This window comes from Frieseomelitta varia, unplaced genomic scaffold (assembly GCF_011392965.1).
Source record: "Frieseomelitta varia isolate USP_RPSP 00005682 unplaced genomic scaffold, Fvar_1.2 scaffold_457, whole genome shotgun sequence".
NCBI lineage: Eukaryota > Metazoa > Arthropoda > Insecta > Hymenoptera > Apidae > Frieseomelitta > Frieseomelitta varia.
The window spans coordinates 3,070-24,113 of record NW_025110209.1 but is presented as its reverse complement, the minus strand read 5'-3'; the positions used below and the strand labels follow the sequence as shown (position 1 = coordinate 24,113).

Here is a 21,044-nt window from a genome sequence, read left to right as displayed (position 1 = left end):
TAGCGTCGTTAAAATGAGAGTCGAGCGCGGCGGAAGGTATCTCCGTTAATAACTCGAGAAAAAATGAGAGAGAAAGAGATAGATATATATATGTATATGTAGAGAGAGAGAGAGAGAATAAAAATAAAGGGGAGCGTTTCGAAAGAATAGAACGCTCTATTGGTATTAGCTGTATAATAAATATACGTATATATATATATATATATATATATATAAACGAATTTGAAACGCGGACGTCCATCATTTGCCAGCACGTTCTAATTCTGGCGAATGACTTAACTCCACGGCGATGTATGTTACATTGGTGTACCTACGTGGGTGCACGCTGTGTGTACCCATTTTGCGTCGTACCTCGGCGTTCACCGTTTTCATCGTGCCGCCGTCTGTATCGATCAAAATGTTTGCCCTTGGACGAGAAAGATCGGCCGCCTGAGCGTGTATACACGCTAGATCCGGGCCTCCTTTGCTCCTCCTCCCGGTCAAACGTTTTCGACGTTTACGGGCATCTTTTCTCACTTTTGTCTTTCGTTGAAAAGAAACGAAACGAAACGAAACGAAACGAAATTTTCCTACGCGTTGCATTTCCTGAAAATGCAAATCGTGTACGCGGCGCGTGGAATTCGAGAGGCGAACGCGGCGTCGCGCGGAACAATTCCAAAGAGATTTCGCGGCCGTTTCCTCGGAGCGGAGCTGCATCCAGAGTATAGATAGAACCGTAGCCATGGGAAGCATGCGGGTACCGTACGCTTCCGCAACCGTAAATTAGGCGTCGCGAGAGAACTGAATTAACACGTTTACCACGGGCGTCACTTATGTACACGGTGTTCACGGATTTACTGTCCAACGTTTTTATTTTTTTTTTTTTTTTTCTTCTTCGATGCTGACGCAACGAACACTTATTATACTGGTTTTTGTTTTTTTTTTTTTCTTTTTTTTTTGTATTTTACACAATGTAAATTTTTTTTTTAGTCTTGCCGTTCTTTGAGAACCGAAGGTGACCTTCAGTTTTTTATACGGAACGTTATATTTTCGTTGTACGAAAGCGAGTTCAGTAATGTGCCATTCAATGACGAAGGTCGTGAACGAAAGAAACGGCGAAGTTGCGTGTAAGAAATACATTGTAGAAGTTTTATAAATGATTGTAATTAAAGAATTATTATAAGTCGAAAGAAATAGTTCAGACATTGCGTATCGATACTGAGATTCACAATTTATGCTCAGTATGAATATTTCAGATTCTACGTTTTTACAAGTTAAGTGTATACTTGACTTTGGTTGATTGAACGGAAATATTATACGTAAATGAAGAATATTAACAGTCGTGTCGAAATATTCTGAAAAGTGCGAATCATTGCATTGAACTAAATTAATGCTTCTGTCCAAACAGGAATTAATGTTAACTTTGATAGGAGTTGAGAGACTTGTAAAAGATGAAAGTTTGAAATCAGTCGTATCGTTGAGCGTCGAAATAGTAAAGTTATTTATACAATTATTTACTATAAAACTTCTATAAACCATATTCTCTTATATTCTATAAACTATCTAATACTATAAACTATAAAATAATCTATAACTAATAATTATTCTCTTATATAACTAATAAATATTCTCTTATATACTATAAACTATCTAATACTATAAACTATAAAATAACGTATTACACTCAACTATCATCTCAAACACTGTCCTACGGAAATATTAAATATAAATATAAACAATAAATATTAAATATATATAAATAATATTAAATATGTATAAATATAATATAAATATTTTTAAATATATATAAATATAATATAAATAATATTATAATATATATAAATATAATATAAATAATATTAAATATAAATATAACATACAATATACATAAAATATATAATATAAATGACATTAAATCGCTCGAGTAATCACGACTATTCGATCTCGACTGTTCGATACGTTATAATACGCCATACGGAAAAAGAAGAGTACGCTCTAGTCCTAGAAAAACTCGTTTCAAGGAAATTAACTTCCGTTTGCAACTCGAAATAACATTTGTTCCAGTTCCCCCTCTCTTTTTTTTTTTTTTTTTTTTTTTTTTTTTTTTTTTTCTTCCGACAGATTTCTCTCTGAATTGAGTACAAATGTTGACGTCGCGTGTCGTTCAATCCCAGTAGTAAAAAGGTTCGAAAGTTCGGCGTTTCATTCTTTATTTACGACGTCCACGATGGTTCGCGTAGTTTATCAACGATCGGCAAACTTGCCAAAGCGGCCAAACTGCTTTCCTCCCTTCATCGAGGAGCGATAGCAACCTGCAATTTGTACTTTTACGAGTTACCACGTAATTACGTTCCCCTCGTGAGTTTTTTGCAAACGTTTCCCTCCCAATTTTCTTCCACGATTCGTGAATGGGCTCTCGGCCGCGCTCGCTGCCCCGCTGTTCCGTTACGCGTTGCCATCGCGATGACTCGAGCCGGTTTAACGCATCTTCCACGTACGAGTTACAAACTGTGTCCAACTGACCGCTGTGTACACCACGTACATAGGTATCTATACTGTTCTAACGTATAGCCACGTTCGCAAGCGTGATTCACGCACGCGACGCACGACAGCTGTTGGCGGTGGGACACGATACACGCCTTGGTGGTATTGCCGGCTTGAATGATCGAGTACCACGCGCCTACCTTTCGAGCAATATCGTAGCGTGCTCTCTATTCAACGCACGTACTTGTTGTTCGATTAATTCACCGTCTCGGTGTCGTTTCTTCTCGCGTTTGATTGAAATCGATCGTCGATAAAGAAGGGAAGAGAAAGAGAAGAAAGAGAGAAACCAAATTCATCAGCTAACCCTAATCCAATGGTGGATGTCTGTTAAGAGAAAAGAGGCGCCTTAATCGAATGAAAAAAGGGTTTTTGCGAGCAGCTCGAAGCGTGGTTCGCGGCAGCTGATAATGAGTTTATTGGATTACCTCACTGCGTGGCGCATCGTTGCAACTTGACCCGTTCAATTCCGACGGTTGACTTTACGCGCCCACGCTCGCAACCCTAACCGTGTAACGCACTTTGTCCGCATTCCGAATTATTGGGACCCGAGCCCGGAATTTCGACTCGTTCTCGCCTCCTTCGTTCCACGTACGCCGAACGAAAACGTGAGAGGAAAGAAGAAACATATGTGAGAAACGACGGTACGATTGAAAGAAAAATAAGACAAAAAAAAAGAAAAAACGAACAGCATAGACTGCGACAAAATGATCGACGAATTTCGACTCGATTCGAGTTTGAAACGAAGTCGTCTCGATTGAAAAAAAAACAGTTACGTAAGCATTTCGCGTTTTATTATAACTTTGTTTCACGGATTCAACAAGTCCGCCACGAGTTGAATGCAGCGAATCGAGCGTTTCCCAACGAAACACACGGATTTTGTACTCCAAGTTAGCTCTTATGGAACATATCTAAATTAATACCATCCTTTTGCAAATCATATATGCAAATTTATTTTATTACGCTATTATAATGAAAATAAAATCCTACGTTATCCTACGTTATATTAAAATCCTACGTTATATTAAAATCCTAAGTTATAACTCGTGAAGAGATGAAAATTTTATTGCGCGCATGTAACAGAACAAAAAAAAAAACATAAAATGACGTAAAATTAACATAAAATATTTATTTAAAGGTAACTAAAAATAATACTAACTAAATTTATTTAAAGGTAACTAAAAATATACTATACTATACTATATTAGTAAATATACTATACTAGTAAATATACTCTACTATACTCTACTATACTATACTAGCAAATATACTCTACTATACTATATTATACTAGTAAATATACTCTACTATACTGTACTAACTATAACACTTTAATATTAACTGAAGTAGTACTAAATAGTAACTAAAAGTAATACTAAAAGTAACACACATATGTATGTAGATTCCTCATTAATGATTCGTCTAGTTTTATATACATATATACATACTCGTGTAATAATTATGACAACCTGTATGACTGATGATTGCAACAAAATGATAACATCCATTAAATGTTTATGGTTTGAAGGATCAGCTAAAATGTCTCTTGCATAGATTTTAATCTTTGAAGAAACTCCTTCATCATTGGACATAACCTAACCTAATCTCTTTTTTTTCGTGGAGAAAAATCTTCATAGACATCTCACTCCTCTTGGAGGGAGGAACAAGATAGTGTCGGATTCTTACCGGCTAAAAACCTCCACCTCAGTGCACCAAGAGGGGAGCCCAGGAACTCTTATCGAATACTTCCGGTCTCCCCTCGGAACCTAACCTAACTTAACCTAAACCTGAGATACACACACACAAGATGAATTTTATTTGCAAAAGAGTGAATTTGACTTGCAACGCGATAAATATGATCTAAATCTGCAAAAGGGTCTAATTTACAGTCTAAGAAGGTGAATGTGATCTGCAAAAGGGTTAATTTGCAATGCAAAAAGCTGTACCTAACCTAACTGACGAGATGAATTTCATTTGCAATAAGATAAATATAATCTGTAGAAGGATTAATTTACATTCTAAGAAGATGAATATGATCTGCAAAAGGATTAATTTGCAGTGCAAGACCTGTATCGCTCATTTATGTACAAAACGTTGTACCTAACCTAACTTAAACGACGAATTTCATGTATAAAAGAGTAAATTCGACTTGCAATAAGATAAATATGATATCTGCCAAAGGGTTAATTTGCAATGCAACAACTGCTTTCTGCGAAATAAGTCGGCCATTTCGCGTTTTCGCGGAGGAGAGTAAAAGGAAAAAGGGGTGGAAAGCAGGCGAAGGGTAAAACGGCGCGATGGAACGGCACCCTGCTGTCATGAGAAGAAAGGACCCCGGAGGGCTTGATTACGCGAACGGGGGTGGGTCAGTTAGCTAGAATGTCGCGTGCACGCGTCATTACGCTACACCACGATACGACGCCCCGTTATACGAGTTCATATGCATGCACGAGTGTAATCGCGATTTGCATACCCTCTTGGCAGCTGGCCTTTCGCCTTCTATATAACACCGCATTTCCTCGCGTTTCTTGCAACGCTGAAAAAACGTTTCGTACAAAGTGCAGGCACGCGTGAAACGTTTAGCCACTCCGTGACCAAGGAGGGAGGGGGGACGACGACGATTATTACAACTCCGACGTTGGATGCTATCCGAACGTGAAAATGATGGAAGAACAGAGAAGGAAAGGGTGATCGATGCAACGCGTGGCTGCTAGCGTGTAGGCGTGCTTGTTCCGTGTTTGTTTCAACGAAAATGGGAATACCCACGCGTTGGATGATCGATCCCCCATCGAAAATAAAAAACTCTGGCGAAGAAGTGGAAACGAAGGGGTTCCACCCGGAAGGGGTGACAAGAGCCCGAGGTAACGAGGGTCGAGTCGATTTTCGCGATAATGATACATACGAGTGAGAGAAGGGGGGTGGGGGACGTGTCTCTAGTCGGGCGCGCCCGTCTTCCTGGTTATAATGCCAACGGACAACGTCGGAAAGCGTAGACGTTCGCTGCTGGCACCCAACCAGCTGCCAGAACCCGTACGGGTTCATCCGTGGAGGTCGACCTCGCGACACGGTACATTGCGCCGAGCAGACGGCCCTGCACGGCAGATATCTCGCAATTGCACGGCAATTCCGCTGCCGGGGTGGAGTGTTGAAACTTCAAGTCGTGCGGCAAACGAGCCATTGTCTAGGAGATCTCGTAATTTTTTAACAACGCGGCTGTGAGACTTTGACGACCCGATTTAATTCGAACACGAAGACAAAATGTACGTACTGTATCGTAAGAAAGAATGAATAGCCTGAACTTGTCACCAGTTTTTCTTTCATTGTATTGTATTGAGTGGAAAATTTTTCCAAAAAACAGGAGAAACGCGTACTGCGTACATATTTCAGTAATTTGTAGATATATAAAATTTTTTAGATATTTGTAGATATATAAAATTTTAATTGTAGGTATTTTTGAGTAATTTGTAGATATTTGTAGATAGTAGTAATTTGTAGATATATAAAATTTTCAAAAAACAGGAGAAAGGTGTACTGCGTACATATTTCAGTAATTTGTAGATATATAAAATTTTTTAGATATTTGTAGATATATAAAATTTTAATTGTAGGTATTTTTGAGTAATTTGTAGATATTTGTAGATAGTAGTAGTTTGTAGATATATAAAATTTTCAAAAAACAGGAGAAAGGTGTACTGCGTACATATTTCAGTAATTTTTAGATATATTTTGATATGTAGAATACGTAGAAATTCAGTGTTCTGTAATGAAAATATAATACAAATTGTGTGAGAAAGGGAAACTCTCAAAAAAATCTCAAAAATGTGTATATTATTGGAATAACGACAGAAATGTAGACTAATTGTTTCGTCCAGTATTTGATGGTATTGATGGTATTTGAAACAATCAATGTTCTGATGACACTGATTAGGAAAAGTGCGTATATACGCTAATGATGCAAATGGAATAAATCAAACAATTCGCTATTACATATTCGCTAGACAATCGAGATACCACGAGAACTTGGATCTTGAGCTTTCTTATTCGTGCGTACTCGTCACGAAAAGCTGGCTTCTTTTTGTTTCTGTTTCACGACGAGTAGTATACTCGTAAAATTTGCATTTGCTGTTGAAGTAAAAATTTAGGTGAAACGAAAAACAAATATTCGCGATTTTCGCAAATTTTGGAATATTTTGGGATAATTTTTTATGAAGTGACACAATGAAATAATAATAATAATAATAATAATAATAATAATAATAATAATAATAATAATAACTTCATAACAGATATTTATAACAAAATATAATATGAAAAAAGAGGAGCAGCCAGGAAATTTGGTCGTTTTATTTCAATTATATAGTAAACGCGCTTACTCTGCTTATACTCGAATATATATTATATATTATACGAGAATAATTAAGTATATACATAATTAAGAATAAGTATATATTATACGAGAATAATTAAGCGCGCAACTGCACGTTCTCGAAACAAAATGAAACGTTTCGAGCGTTAGGCAGTTCTCGCAAGTGCCTCGATGCGACCGGCCACTCGTCCTCACGAGAAATAGTGGAAGTATCGAGTTTCCCATAGGTACTCTTATTGTTGGAACTTGTAAGATCTATGTACCTCAGAAGGTATAGCGAAATGGCCCGAGCGATATTCAGAACGTCCAACGAGACACGAGTCGATTTTCAGTCGAGTCTCCTCCGCTCTCCTGCTCGAAAAGAGCGTTTCTCCGCGGCCTAAATCTGTGCTCGAGACAATCCTCCGTTCTTCGTAACATAAACCGGGAGAACTGTACCCTCCTTGGAAATTAAACGAAAATCGCGTCGCGTCGTGAGGCCTGTTGTATCCCTCGACGAATCTCGTTCTCTCTCTCCCCCCCTCTCTCTCTGTGTATGTTACATTAGCGATCGTTTTCCCTCTTAGAGGGGAGGGGTGCGCGCGAGAGTCGCGCCACCGTGCGCGTTTCACGACAAAAAGGCTCACTCGAAAAGCTTCTTTTTTACGAAGGCCAATCTCGCTAGGTTAAAGAAAGATTGCTCGCTGTCAGATCGACGACTTTCAAAAGTTTGCTTTACCACATAGTGTAATAGCGGTAATGCCCACTTACGAGTCTTTCGCTATCCCCACCAATTCTTGGAATTGGGACTCTATCCCCACTCGACGTTATTTTACCGTGCGGCCGTGTGAAATATGATACAAAACAAGCGATATTTGACACCGTATTCCGGTATCTTACGATTGTTCCGGACATACATCGGTCAAAGTTAGGCAAATTTTGTATTAAATGATAAATATATTATTAAATATATTAAATAACAAATATATCATTAAATATATCAAATAACAAATATATCATTAAATATATTAAATAACAAATATATCATTAAATATATCAAATAACAAATATATCATTAAATATATTAAATAACAAACATATTAAATATATATCAAATAACAAATACATATCCAATTTATATGTATTAATATTATAAAATCATACTATAGTGTTGTAGGAATTTCAATAAATTTTATCAATTACAATTACATTTAGATTAATTACAATCATTTGACAACTATTGCTTTATTATAATTTATTGCTTTATTTAGTTTAAAAGTATGTATGTATTAAGTCTAAAATGCAATTGAATTTTAATTGCAAGTCAGTTTAAATGAAACGTTAAAATAACAATTCCAAGAATTGGTGGGGATAGTGACGGACGCTAAAATGGGGAGAAGTGAAGACGCTCGAAGTGGAGACTACTGTATTTTTATTGGGTCGAGTAAAAAGTAATTTCGTATTCGTCACAGATAGAAATCACGCAGAAGTTCTACGGTTCTACGAGAATTATGATTTTACGTGAAAAATGTATACATATTTGGTTTAATAAATTTAAATTATTTAAAATCATTTAAAATATGAAAATGCAATTTTCGTAATTCATTTCTGTACTAAAAAATAAAACAACTCAATGTATGTACATTGTACCTACGGAGCAAGCGAATGTGACACGACGCGACGTGGCAAGTGACCGTACCGACGAACTTGTATATTGGAAATAATTAATAAGCACATCGGTGGGTACAACGATCGATAGTTGTACGATGTCGAAAACTCGCATGTTAACGGGGCAACAAACAACACAGTTTGCCTTGTAATTCGACAATCTTGTTATTTTATAGGTAGTAGCTAATTTCGCAGGTAACAATTGTTGAACATCGGTACCGTTGCTTTTCATGCGATGGAGAAGTCATTTCGTTACCTAAATCAGTGAGAAATCGTAACAAGTACAGCCAATTTTGTAGATGGTAATTAATTTTATATATAGGTGACAATTGTTGACTCGTCGAATATCGGTATGTTGTTTTTCACACGATAGAAGTCATTTTATTGCCTAAACGAATGAGAAATGTGATTAGTGAGTACAGTCAATTTTGTAGGTAGTAACTAATACATATTACCTATAATATAGTACTAACTAATTATTAAATCGTATATATCTATAATGTACTAATTAATTACTAAATAATTAATCGTATATACTTATAATATACTAACTAATTAATCGTATATACCTATAATATATTAACTAATTAAACCTAACCTATAATATACTAACTAATTAACTGCATACATCTATAATATATTAATTAATTGAACCTAATCTAAACCTAACCTATAATATACTAACTAATTAATCGTATGTACCTATAACATATTAACTAATTAATATAATATATTAACTAATTAAATCTAACCTATAATATACTAACTAATTAATCGTACGTACCTATAATATACTAACTAATTACTAATTAATTAATCCTACAATACCTACAATATACTGACTAATTACTAACTAATTATAAAATTGTCGAATATCCGTATATTGTTTTTTACACGACAGAGAAGTCATTATTTCATTACCGTTACGAACGAGTGAGAAATCTTGTCCGTTTGCATGCGTGGACGAAGGGGGGGAAAAAAAATGAACGGGATATCACGGTCGATGCGATCTGTCGTCTATCGAGCGGACTCGAGGCGAGAAGAAAAGATCGGGCGAGTCTCACCACGAAGAGAACGATATCAAATGTCTAATCATCCGAGGCCTCCGTCGTTTCGTCTTGCTTCGGCTCGCGTCCGACGAACGAACCGTCGTGTGTATCGCGTGGACAAAACGTATGCAATGCCACTACGTAAAGACAGACAGAGAGGATTAGACGTGCGTCGCGTTTGCAACGAGAGACACACGCGGCGGTCTTAAGAGAGATCAACCGGCGATATGAACGGACATCCAAGGATCCTTGCGCTCGCGTTACCGTTCGCTCGCTACTACAGTTACGTTAATATCCGTGACAGAGACGCGTCGAGCGTGGAAAAAAAAAAAAAAGAAAAGAACCGAGAAAAGAGACACTCGACTCTACTCGACTCGGGCTTTGCTTTGCTTTGCTCGACTTGGCTGGGATCGTCGCTCGACCGAGGAAAAAAGGAGAAAAGAAGAGGAGAATGACGGACGGAAATTTTAACCGATTATTACGTGCTTCCTTCCTTCTCTCATTCTGCAGAAGAGATCTGCTCTCTAGGCTCTATTAGTCAGGTAATCGTCGTCGTCTTCTCTCTCTCCCTCTCTCTCTCTCTCTCTCTTTCTCTCTCCTGTTCCCAGTCCGTGCGCCATTAGAAGCAACACGCGTGGACGGATGTTACCGCTCGAGTTCCGTTACCTTTCCCCCTTCTCGCCGTCACGATCCGGATCGTCGCGGTCGTGACAGGCCTCAGCGCGAGTCCGCTTCCTTTTTCTTCCAGCATCCGCGTCTCCGAGCGATGCACAAGTTGTCGGATTGTTTCTTGCGTTCGGCGACTTTGGAGAAGAGGTAGATTGGTCGTTGAAGGAGCAACGACAGCGACAGCGATTCAAAATCAGTTAATAGTAGTCGCGACTGCAACAACGAATAAATGGACCGGAAACGACGGCACCGATCAAATTGAAAGATCGCCGGGGCTTTCTTCCCACCTGGAGAAACAAGAGGGGGCGTAATTTCGCTGAAGGAACAAAAGAAGAGACGAGCAGGCTTGAAAATTTATCGTCGACCTAACACCGAGCGGATCTTTGAGGGCGAATCGCTCGTCAGACGTATACTTAGTGTACGAAGCATACATTCCCACAAGTCGTGAGAATTCATTCATTTCGCCACCCGTATTTTAGCGTACGAGAATGCAATGACACTTTCATTAATATTCGGACGCTAAACTGTTGTAATTTTGTTTGAAAGGAATTTTACGCGATAACGGTCTTGGACTGGTCTCGAAACTTGTGTGGCCTCTGCTTTTAAAATACGTTGTTCATTTTATTTTGCGATGCTTTTAGACTATATAGCGGATAGCAGAAACTGGAGGCTGAATGTAAATTTAATTGTTATATAATTAAATATAGAAATAGTAATTGTTATTATATAACTAATAGAAATAATAATGTAACTAATTGTAGAATTATAATTATAAATTATCATCAGTAAAAAAAGGAGAAACTTTTTTTCATAACTGAATTTTACAATTTTGGAAGATTGAGATCTCCTGTTAGATCAGCAACTCTTTGAAACTTGCTGTGTGACTCTTTTTCGCCCATTTATCGAACTTTGGACATAACGACATAAAATGAATTCTTGAATTTTCGTCGCGTAGAGCCCGATGTTGAATAAAATGGCGAGAAAGAATCGTACATCGAGTTTTACAAATTCTGAAGAGGGGGGCTTCAATCTTCAAATTTATTATTTGGAAGAAAAATTTTCCATGCCTCTGCGCGTATTATGAGAATTTATAGTATGTTCGAGAAGAAAAGTCTCTTCATTTATTCATCCGCTATGTATGTATGATGTAAGAACATGTTGGAACAGACCTGTCCAACTTCCTCTGCATGAATCACACGTGTTTAGCACCTCATAAGCTGCTTTTCCCCCTCTTCTTTTCTTCTTTTGCTCCAACGTGCAAACTAATCGCTATTACGTATATTTGGTTTGATTCTTTAACTTTGTCAATTTGTGAAGAAGTTCCTTTTTTTTACATACGTGAGTTAGTGGCCATTCATTTCTATGACTCATGCAATTAATTATTACCTTATTTGTTTTGTTTGATAAAGTTAGTATGAAAGTGCTTTTATTTTTGATTATAAAATTACGGGTGACGATAGGGCTCGTGTAGCGGAGGAGAGAGAATAAGAAGTAGATATGGAGGGGGGGACCACTTCCCCACGATTGGCTCGCGAGCCGCCAGTTCGGCAAGTTTATTTTAGAATAAAACGAACGACGCATTTTGACAATAGAGGCTTTAAGTTTTAAAATTACTTAAGAAATCGTACAATAATACAACACAAATTCAATAACATAATAATATAATATAATGATACAATAATACAATGCAAATGCAATAATGTAGTACAGACACAATAATACAATATTACAATACAAATGCAATAATACTATACATATTCAGTAATATAATAATACAATAATACAATACAGATGCAATAATATAATACAGACACAATAATACACTATTACAATAATGCAATGATACAATACAAATTCAATAATATAATAATATAATACAATACAAATGCAATAATGTAATACAGATACAATAATACAATATTACAATACAAATACAATAATGCAATAATACTATACAAATTCAGTACTATAATAATACATTAATATAATAATACGATAGTACAATACACATGCAATAATATAATACAGACACAGTAATACACTATTACAATAATGCAATGATACAATACAAATTCAATAATATAATACAATACAGATGCAATAATGTAATACAGATACAATAATACAATATTACAATACAAATACAATAATGCAATAATATTATACAAATTCAGTAATATAATAATACATTAATATAATAATACAATAGTACAATACAGATGCAATAATATAATACAGACACAGTAATACACTATTATAATAATGCAATGATACAATACAAATTCAATAATATAATACAATACAGATGCAATAATGTAATACAGATACAATAATACAATATTACAATACAAATACAATAATGCAATAATATTATACAAATTCAGTAATATAATAATACATTAATATAATAATACAATAGTACAATACAGATGCAATAATATAATACAGACACAGTAATACACTATTACAATAATGCAATGATACAATACAATAATATAATAATATAATAATACAATAATACAAAATTATAATGATAATTATAATAATAATACAAAGTTATAACAATAGAAAATATTTAAGTGTCCGAATATCAAGGAAAGTCACTGTATTATTATTATTATTATTATTATTATTATTATTATTATTATTATTATTATTATTATTATTATTATTATTTTATTTTCTTATTAACGACACGAGACTTAACCGCAAGGTTACATTTAAACCTGAACATTAAGATAGAGCGTCCATCTTTCAACTTTATCCTCGTAAGACATTCCCGCCGCAAATTTCGCTATATATACGGAAATAGTCGGGCAAGTGCTACATTTATATGACAGTACATCTTTTATTTTCGCTTTCGGTGCGTCGTGGGCTGCCTTCGATGTTTAAGGTGGTGCGGAACTGTCGGCGGCAGGAAGTCACGGTAGCGGAAATCTCGTACGATGTAACGTTAGAAGTTCGTGGACGGAAATAAACATTTTTCGAGCCCAGGTTCTATCGCCTGAGCAAAGAGCGATCGCTTAATGGAAAGGGAAACGAAGATGCACGAGCTTTTCAGGGCTCGGTGTTGTTTCGCCCATTTTGCAATTAAAATGAGCATTGAACGTATCGTTGCGCTGGTAATAACGTGTTCGTTCTGCGCAAAACTGGATGGTTTACGTCACGTCGATCGGGCGATCAGGCGTGGACTGTTGCAAATTTTTCGCATGGCCGATCATCCTAATTACGATCGAAACGATCGTGAATAGACGTTCGAATCTGAATCTGGAACATACGATGATGGCATGATTTTACGTTCTTCCATCCTGGCGAGCTTAACACGCCAAGTAAACACGAACGCGAGAGATAAAACGTTAACGTCTGCGTCGTTAACGTTAACGGCAACAAGCTCTCCCTTCCCCTCCCTGTTCGTGTTGTTCACGGTTTACGACAATTTCATTGGAGTTACGCAAGCGTCGCGTGTTCCTACCGAACTGCGAAACAAATGTTATGCTAATGCGATTCACAGTCGATGACCAATGCTGTTTGAACGAATTATTCACGTATGTCCTTCTGTTATATACAAAAAGAAAAAGAAATTCTTCACGTTACGCAGAAGAAAAAAAAAAGAAACAGAAAAGAAAATTACTCGAATATTAAGCTATAAAGCTATAGCTAATTTATTAAGCTAAACTGTAGCTTAATTTATTAAGTTATATTTAGTTTAGCTATATTTTAAATATATTTTAAATATTTAAATGTATTTATATTTCATTTAGTTTAGTTATATTTAGTTTAGCTATATTTTAAATATTTAAATATATTTATATTTTATTTAGTTTAACTTTACTTAGTTTAGCTATATTTTAAATATATTTTAAATATTTAAATGTATTTATATTTTATTTAGTTTAGTTATATTTAGTTTAGCTTTACTTAGTTTAGCTATATTTTAAATATTTAAATACATTTATATTTTATTTAGTTTAGCTTTACTTAGTTTAGCTATATTTTAAATATATTTTAAATATTTAATGTATTTATATTTAATGTATTTATATTTTATTTAGTTATATTTAGTTTAGCTTTACTTAGTTTAGCTATATTTTAAATATTTAAATATATTTATATTTTATTTAGTTTAGCTTTACTTAGTTTAGCTATATTTTAAATATTTAAATATATTTATATTTTATTTAGTTTAGCTATATTTTAAATATATTTTAAATATTTAAATATATTTATATTTTATTTAGTTTAGCTATATTTTAAATATATTTTAAATATTTAAATATATTTATATTTTATTTAGTTTAGCTATATTTTAAATATATTTTAAATATTTAAATATATTTATATTTTATTTAGTTTAGCTATATTTTAAATATATTTTAAATATTTAAATATATTTATATTTTATTTAGTTTAGCTATATTTTAAATATATTTTAAATATTTAAATATATTTATATTTTATTTAGTTCAGTTATATTTAGCTTTTTTAAGCTATAAAACTAAGCCATGAAATTTCAGCCGAGTCTAAAGTGCTAACTGAAAAAAGCCACTGTCGTTATTACGACGACGTTGGTGGTTGCTGTCATCAACAGTGAGTGGTTTCTCGTAGAGGAAAAAAAAGAAAGAAAGAAAAAAAAAAAAAAAAGAAAAAGAAAAACAAAGAAAGAGCAACGATAAGGTAGACGATGATAATTCTTTGCTGTGGGCGGAATACTCACAGGCGAACAAAAGCAAATTGCCTTTTACTTTGTGGAACAACAACGGCGGTTTACGACGATTAAATCGTTTAAAGCCCGCTTCGATGAAAGCAGGGACGCTCGCTCGCTTGCTTGCTTGCTTGCTTGCTTGCTTGCTTGCTTGCTTGCTTGCTTGCGTTCGCCGTGAGGAGCGGAATCGCGTACGGTCCTTGTAACTCTCGAAAGGAGAGCGTGATTGTGTAATCGTTGTAGGTAGTAAGCGTCCATGGAACGACAGTGTCCGTGAATAGCGGGTCATGCAAATTTATCAATTTAGTGGCTCGATGCAGCGAACGTGCGCTGTGTGCATGTAGGTGCAATCGGAATCGCGATGCATAGTTGACACGGTGACGCACGACGCGCCCATCCAACCGCACGGCGAAAACGCAATCCACGTATCCGTAACTCGATTTGTGCTTTGCACGGTTCTTCAAACGGTCGCTAAGTTTGTTAAGGTCGAGTTTCCTTTCTAGGTGCGCACGCGTTGCCGATATACACTGCCGTTCGTAAATCTTTTTGGGCATTTGCTGTATTTGTATCGAGAGTCTTGAAAGAAACGAGGCGATCGTTGAAAAATGTGAACTAATTTTTTTTTTTTTTTTGGTGATAAATTACACTCCCGACTTGTAGTTCTTAGGATACTTGCTATATTTATATCGAAGTCTTGGAATGAAATGAAATGATCGTTGAACGAATTCTCTCTCATTATTGTGCAAAGAACGCTGCATAAATATTTTGGAAATCTTACCAGAAAATGAAAAAATGTTTAGGTTAGGTTTAGATTGACCTCTTGCGCTGGAATAACGTGCCACGCACGTCGAGAATTTTCTGTCCAAAATTGCAATATTTTCTCAGTTTTAAGTATATTTAGGTCTAACCCAGACAAAACAAATGACAAGTTTATTACCTCTAAATAACTTCTATTCAGTGGCATTATACCGACGAGTTCAAAAGATAAAGAAAGCGACAAATTTGTATTGTACATGGTTCGGTCACTCGTTATGGTCCGCAATCAGTTAACCTCTTGCGCTGGAATGACGTGCACGTCGAGAATCTCTTGTCCAAAATTGCAATATTTTCTCAGTTTTCAGTATATTTAACCCAGGCAAAACAAATAAATTTATTACTTCTCAATAATTTCTAACCAGTGATATCATACTGATCAGTTAAAAAAGAAAGCGACGAATTATTGTATACGGTTTGGTCACTCGTTATGGTCCGCAATCAGTTGCCAGCGCAAGTGGTTAAATTTAGGTTAGGTTACGGTAGGTGGCTTTTCGCCGAAAAATCCGTCATGTTTCATGTATCACGGTATCAATAGTACAATAATAAAATTATTTGTAAAACTTCGACTAATATGGTAGTTTTTAATAAATATATTTCTTACACGCAACTGTCATTTCAAACATTCCGCCGCGAAGGGATGTTAATACGTATCGTCGTGTCACGTGATTGTCTCTCATCAGAAAGTTTAGGCAAATCGCCTAAAAGATTAACGATCAATTACACTCTCGCCTGTAATTCTTAAAACGTTTGCTACATTTGGATTGAAGTCTAAAAAAAATGAAATAATCGTTGAAAAATGTGAATTTTTCCTCGTTCAAAGATACATGTACCAAAGGAAGAATATATCGTATAAATATTTTAGAAATCTATATATTATATAGAATATTTTGGAAATCAGAAAACAAAAAAATAATAAAATATATCTTCATTTCGTCGAAGAATCCACCTTGCTTCTTTATCGCCGTTTCCACTACTCTTGGCATTCAATTTTTTTGAAAGTTTCCACTGATACGCTACTCCATTCTCGCTGCGGAATGTTCCATAAATCTGTTTTTGAAGTAGGACGACATTTTCGTACCTATCTAGTTCGTCCCAGAGTTTCTCAGTGGGGTTCAAGTCGGGAGATTGGGACGGCCACTTTATAATTTTCAGTGGTGAATTATCACTTTGAAGTTGATTCAAATAATTTCTGCATATTTTTGGCGTGTGTCACTATCATCCCATAAAAATGAAGTTTCCAATTAACCACTTGCGCTGGCAACTGATTGCGGACCATAACGAGTGACCGAACCGTATACAATAATTCTCTTTCTTTTTGAACTCGTCGGTATGATATCAGTGGATAGAAATTATTAAGAAGTAATAAATTTATTATTTGTTTTGCCGGGGTTATACTTAAAATATATTTAAAACTGAGAAAATATTGCAATTTTGGGACAAAAAATTCTCGACGTGCGTGGCAAGAGGTTAACCACTTGCGCTGGCAATTGATTGCGGACCATAACGAGTGACCGAACCGTATACAATAATTCGCTTTCTTTTTGAACTTGTCGGTATGACATCACTGGATAGAAATTATTGAGATAAATAAATTAATCATTTGTTGTGCCCGGGTTACATTTAAATATACATAAAACGGGGAAAATGTTGCAATTTGGGACGAAAAGTTCTCGACGTGCGTGGCACGTTATTCCAGCGCAAGAGGTTGAACGTTGTCACGTAAAATGTTCAGATATCTCTCTCTGTTTAAAATAACATTTATTTGAGCTAAATCGCCTGTTTTCTCTCCAAAACAACCCCACGCCATTATGGATTCTCCTTCGTGTTTTACTGCGGGCACTAAACGGTTACCTTGAACTTCGATTCGTCAGTGCATAGAACTTTTCCCCAATCTTCAATTGCTCATTGCGATCCTTTTACTCTACTTTCCTTCCTCGCTAAACGTGTTTTTTAAACGTGGTTTTCACGAACCCTCGAAAACCACCTTCCGCAGCTCCAAGTGTCCCAAGAGGAAATTCGCAGATGGTTGGTTTCTGGTCGACTTACGACACCGCGATTCGATATCCACTCTTATCGAATAGCGCACTGATGCGTTGCACAATTTATGAAAAAGAAGAAGGAAGAAAGACGGCGGGGATGAGAAGAGAAGAGAAGAGAAGAGAAGAGAAGAGAAAAGGAAGCGGGGAGACGCGACAGACGCACCGCGAAATGTACATAATAGGTTTCTCTTCTCCGAGGAGGGTTTGCCCGTGTCGGGCAGACAGGTCCCTGGCAATGGAAATCTCGAGCGGGGGTGGGTTCAGGCTCTCGGCACAGACGGTCGTAGGTACTTTTTTCAAGACGGCTAGCAGCGAGTTCTATTCGTCGCGGAGATTCGTCTGCCGGGGCGCACCCGTGGCTGTTCTAGGAGTCATTGCCCTCTTGGTCTATCCCGAGGTTCTCACGCGTTTGCACACTGTTCACGTGTTGCGCGTGTTTGTGTCACCTGTCTGCGAAAACAGGTACCTATTCAAGCAGCGAGATCGCTTCCTCCTGCGTCACGCCCGCGCTGACGCCATTGCCCATTGAAAAAGGAACCACGCTCGAGCCTAACCTAGCTATTAATGCCGAGCAACGGCATCTCCGTTAATGGGATTTTTAAAATCTCCTCCCTCTATAAAGTCGTACTTTCCAGCTGAAATTAATTCGCAACGTCTTCTAGCTCGGGTTTTAACCAAGTCAGCACCGCTGATACACGGTTGGTTTACTGGAACATGCATGCCATTCCCGTTAAAATACGCTTCCGAGCGAAGCTTCGACGCTCGAAATAGGCCCCGCGGCCAAATTCTAGGTGAGATGCCCTGACACGAACTATGTCGCGTTTCTGTTGCAGGTAGCCCAAATGCCAGTCCAGCACGCGAGCTTTCCGAAAATTGTCGCCTCGAAAGCCTCTCACTCGCTCCGTAAGTATTTACTTCGACGATGAAACGATACTTGATATGTTTCTTTTTTTTCCTTTTTTTCTTCTATATCTCTTTAGGATTCTACGTATTAACCCATTCGAGACGAGTTACACACCGTGTAATGTGTAATGATCTTGAACTTGAGTTATTAATTATTAGCGAAGAAAGTAGCCGTGAAGGTAAGATCGTTTTGAGATGAGGTAAAGATTAAAATTTGCTTGTATAAGGTAATGTTTCAATTATCATAGATTATACCGTAAATCAGTTACCGGATTGCGTTTGGAAGAATGTTTCAATTGCGATAAATAAAAAAGATAAGTGTTCATGGGATGAAAATTTTCTAATTAATGTTTTCTCAAAATTTATACATGGATCATCTTCAAACTTTGATTACCAAACCTAAAATAATGATCTCGCGTTTTTTCATTACTTTTGAAATAAATGTTCTTCCACTTTAATTGTATCGTGTTTCCTTTTATTTATGCATCGCACACATGTAACGGTTCCTTCGTAATAAAAATATTCCGAATATGTCAATTATGCACCATACGTGCTACCATATTATTTAATTTTAATTTCTCACCTCCTGAACGTTTTCTTCTGTTTGTCTTTAACCCCTTGCGCTCGAATGACGTGTCACGCACGTCGAGAACTTTTTGTCCCAAATTGCAACGTTTTCTCAGCTTTAAGTATATTTCAATGTAACCCAGGCAAAACAAATGATAAATTTATTAGTTCTTAATAATTTCTATCCAGCGATATCATACCGACGAGTTCAAAAGAAAAAGAAAGCGACGAATTATTTGTGTACGGTTCGGTCACTCGTTATGGTCCGCAAACCAGTTGCCAGCGCAAGAGGTTAACCTCTTGCCACACACGTTGAGAATTCTTTGTCCCAAAATTGCAATATTTTCTCAGTTTCAAGTACATTTAAGTATAAGCGAGGCAAAACAAATGAGTTTATTACTTCTCAATAATTTCTATCCAGTGATATCATACCGACGAGTTCAAAAGAAAAAGAAAAAGAATTATTATGTACGGTTCGGTCACTCGTTATAGTCCGCAATCAGTTGCCAGCGCAAGGGGTTAACCTCTTGCCACGCACGTCGAGAATTCTTTGTCCCAAAATTGCAATGTTTTCTCAGTTTCAAGTGTATTTAAGTATAATCGAGGCAAAACAAATGATAAATTTATTACTTCTTAATAATTTCTATCCAGCGATACCATACCGACGAGTTCAAAAGAAAAAGAAAGGGAATTATTGTGTACGGTTCGGTCACTCGTTATGGTCCGCAAATCAGTTGCCAGCGCAAGTGGTTCAAATAATTCTTGGTCTCGAATGGGTTAAGTGTCGAATTTGCGCTACGAATTTCTCAGTTGAGAGAAGTTAAAAGAGAATGTTTGAGAATACCCCCTTCTTTTGTTGATCGCGGCCCAATTTGTCACGTTCGTGTCACGTACGAGTTTCACTTTACGGGCGATTGACCCCGCTGTCCGACGATAATCTTGGATATTGATTTTTTTCTGCTCGCTTATTGTTACGTCTACGAAATTCGGTCGACGAACAACGAGCAAGTGCAGCGTCGCGTCCGAAGGCTATCTGAAGTCAGACGCGGAGCAGAGATGAAACGCGAAATGCAATTTGCAAGCAGCAGCTGAACAGTCGGTCGATGTTGCAGAAAGAGCCTGTATCAGTGCCTGTTCCAATATGCTACATGCGCAGCCTATAGCATGCTGACGTAATTAGAGCCAGTACCCTGCTACCCATCCGAGATACTCGGCTAGAGCAAAAAATTACCTGGATATCTCGCGAGACACATCCGAGTGCCCAGATACCTTGCCTGCTCTTACAAGATAATTGAGGTTGGAATTATTAGCTATTGACTCATCGGGCATCCAAACACTCGATACAATTTCATCCGACGTTTCGAGTAATTTATGCCTAAATGACAAAATAACAAAGCAAATAACAAAAACAAATTATAATTTATAATTACACTGAAAAATAAGAAAACATTACAAGACAAAATACAAGACAGAATAACAAAACAAATTATATAATTTATAATTACAATTATATATAATTTATAATTGCACTAGAATGGTGAACCTGGGAAAAAGATATTCAAGATTGACACAAAACTTGTTAAAAGATATATTCACGTGTACTATCAACATCTGTCAGCTTTAAATTACAAAATAACAAAAACAAATTATAATTTATAATTACACTAGAAAATAACAAAACATTGCAAGTCAAAATACAAGACAGAATAACAAAGCAAATTATAATTTATAATTACACTAGAATGTTGGAGAACCTGAGAAAAAGG

At 36.3% G+C, this 21,044-nt stretch overlaps 1 protein-coding gene across 2 annotated transcripts in view; it reads left to right on the top strand.

Moving 5' to 3' along the window:
* LOC122532529 (zinc finger protein rotund-like) overlaps positions 1 to 21,044 on the top strand; it is a 31,718-nt gene that overhangs the window by 7,935 nt on the left and 2,739 nt on the right. Inside the window, exon 2 of one of the 2 annotated variants that reach the window (XM_043661344.1) lies at positions 18,642 to 18,711. The exons of the other annotated variant lie outside the window; for it this stretch is intronic. The gene's annotated coding sequence lies outside the window, so the exon portion shown is untranslated. The remainder of the gene's footprint in view (positions 1 to 18,641; positions 18,712 to 21,044) is intronic. 2 annotated transcript variants of the gene reach the window in all.